The following is a 2,945-nucleotide window of genomic DNA, read 5'->3' on the forward strand; positions in this document are numbered from 1 at the left end:
GCGATATTACCTCACCCCTTTTCCCCCGAAATAGCCTCACCAGTGTCACTCTGACACGCCTGTACCCCAATTACCTCACTGTGGTAATCTGACTCCTTTGTACCCCAATGTTACCTCACTGAGGGTCACCTGACTCCTCCTAACCCCTCATATTACCTCACTGGGGGGGGGGTCACCTGACTCTACCCCAATGTTATCTCACTGGGGCCACTTTACTCTTCTATACCCCAATATTACCACACTGGGGGTCACCTGACTCCTCTATACCCCAATATTACCACACTGGGGTCACCTGACTCCTCTGTACCCCAATATTACCACACTGGGGTCACCTGACTCCTCTGTACCCCGATATTACCTCACTGGGGTCACCTGACTCCTCTGTATCCTGATATTACCTCACTGGGGTCACCTGACTCCTGTACCCGATATTATCTCACTGGGGTCACCTGACTCCTCTGTACCCCAATATTACCTCACTGGGGTCACCTGACTCCTCTGTATCCTGATATTACCTCACAGGGGTCACCTTGTAGGCAGGTGGCGGTACCGGAAGGGTGAGCCTCCCCGTCGGCCTTTTTTTTTTTTTTTTTGCTCTGGAAGAACTTTTAATAGGGGCAAAAGAGTACGGCAGTGGGTGGAGGGGCTTCTGGTCCAGAAACGGAGGGGTGAGGCTTGATCCTCTATAAGGAGCTCATTTCTTAATGTACACGGTGAAGATGACGATGATCAGGACGGCCACACACATCCCAATGTAAACCTTTTTCTTGCCGGCTTTGGGTTTGGTTCACCACCACTGGCGCCGGAGGCTCTGGGCCTTGGGGTACATAATCTGTGGAATATAAAACGTGCTTCTCGATGTCGTCTTCATTTTCCCCCTGTGCTTAATGTCCATGGAAAGCAGCATGAACATTTCGTCAATAATTCCACAATGCTTTTCTCCAGTTTCAGGATCTCATCATGTGTTGATTTAATCTCATTCAGGGCTTGCGAGTCCTTCAGAAGATAACAGGTGAAGTCCTCGCTCTGTCCATTCTCTCCTCAATCTGCTCATCTCTGACATCTCTGTGTCCGGTGATCTGCAGCTGCCCTTTGATCCGCTTGACTTTGCTGTCTTTGTACTGCATCTTGATCATGTAGCATCGATTAGTGATTTCGATGAACTGCTGGGAGAGGATGCCATGCCACGCCTTCTTCATCTGCTTAAAAATTGACCCTCTTCCCCTCTTCGTCATCATCTTTTACCTCGATTTTCTGCAAATTCCTCCGAATCTCTTTTGATAAAACTTTGATCTCTTCTCTCAGAGACTGTAAACCTTTCCTCATCCTGTCCTCCGGAAGCAGCTGGCTGAGAAGTTACAACCGTTGTCAGATTGGGCTCTAGATCTTTCACTTTACTCCTGAGAAGTTGTAGGGCCTCCCGAATCTGCCGCGCCATTTCAAAGAACTGCTTGTAGAGCTTTTCATTGTTCTGCAAGGGCGCCATTAAAACCATGTGTTCATCCAGTTCTGAATCGCTTTTAATACAGCCCCGCTCCTTGTCACTCCTCCTGCAGCGCTTCTCAGGTTGTCTCCCACCTGCTAACCTTATGTTTCAATACAACGCTCTTTGCAAATCTTGGACTACCACACCACCCTGCACCTACTTGGCGGCAGTTGGCAGGACATGTCCCTCCTTGCAATGGGAGCCGAAGGAGGAGAAGGGACCACCATGGCACGTTAGGAGTGGCCTTGGCCCTGGTGCCCATATATCCCTGTCTGATTGGGAGTAGAGGTTGGAGATTGCTGCATGCCTGTATCGGGTCTCCGCCCGGCTGATCAGAGCTGGCCATCAACTCCCTGGAGGATGACACCCATCGAGCATTGGTGGTGCTACCAGAGGATGACCAGTCCAACCTGAAACTAATTTTAGCATGCCTGAAGGGCCTGTTTGGAGAGAATGTGAGGGTTTCGGAGTTAAGGCGGAGGTTTGTTGTCTGTAGGCAACAAGAGCCTCACCCACTTTGCACTAGCTCTCCAGAATCTGTAGAAACTAGAGAAAAAGGATTGACACGGCTGTGCCTACATAGTCGCCGCAGACATACTACTGTGGGACCAGTTTATGGTGGCAATGAAGGTCGGGCCAGTCAGGAGAGCCTTGATGTGATGGTGAGGGAACAGGAAGATGCGGAAGCAACCATTGTGGTGACAAAGAGGCATGAAATGCTACACCTGAAATGGGAGGCCTTGGCTCTATGTCCCCTGTTGGCAATGCAGACGGCCATAGAGGATCTCACCCAGAACATGGCTTTCATGAGGCAAGAGATGTCCACCTTCAAACAAGAGCTGGCCCACCTCTCCAAGGGCGAGAGCCAGCTGCGGAGGGACCCTGGATGAAGACCGGAAGTGCTGGCGGTAAGGCCACTTTGGACATGTAGCCAGGAACTGTGGCCGCCCTGAATCCAAAAGCACCCATAGGCTGCCATTGAACTAGTGGCTTCCAGGGCAGAGGAACGACCCCTGGGACCATCAACACAAGGTGCCATCAGACCAGAGGCTATGATCACACCAAGTCCAATGTTTTACTGCTCTAGTCAGTGAACAAGAGATCCCTTACTTGATCGACATGGGATCTGAGGTCACTGTCATGAAGTACAAGTTCTAAGTCCAGTGGTTTGGGAAGCGGGACCAGCTGGACCCCATCTGGCTGTCCCTAAAGGCGGCCAACAATCTGCTCATCTTGGTGGAAGGCATCACCTACCTGGGTGAAGATACAAATAGACAACGAGTTGGTGGAACGAGTAGGGTCCGTAGTGACTCTCAGCCCAGTGAGCTCAGCAGTACCTATCATTCTGAGCAGGAACGTCTTGAAACACTTACCCTGCTTGCTAAACATTGAACATTCATGCCGGCGTGCAAGGGGCTATTGTCTTCAAGCTGCTTGGCTCAATGTGATACAAGCCTTC

General features: G+C 50.7%; 1 pseudogene; it reads right to left on the reverse strand.

The window, feature by feature from the left end:
• Window positions 1–220: 220 nt before the first annotated feature.
• LOC141116668 (syntaxin-4 pseudogene) lies at window positions 221–1,713 on the reverse strand (annotated as a pseudogene).
• Between the last annotated feature and the right edge of the window lie 1,232 nt (window positions 1,714–2,945).

Source organism: Aquarana catesbeiana, linkage group LG13, assembly GCF_042186555.1.
Source record: "Aquarana catesbeiana isolate 2022-GZ linkage group LG13, ASM4218655v1, whole genome shotgun sequence".
In the NCBI taxonomy this organism is placed as follows: Eukaryota; Metazoa; Chordata; class Amphibia; order Anura; family Ranidae; genus Aquarana; species Aquarana catesbeiana.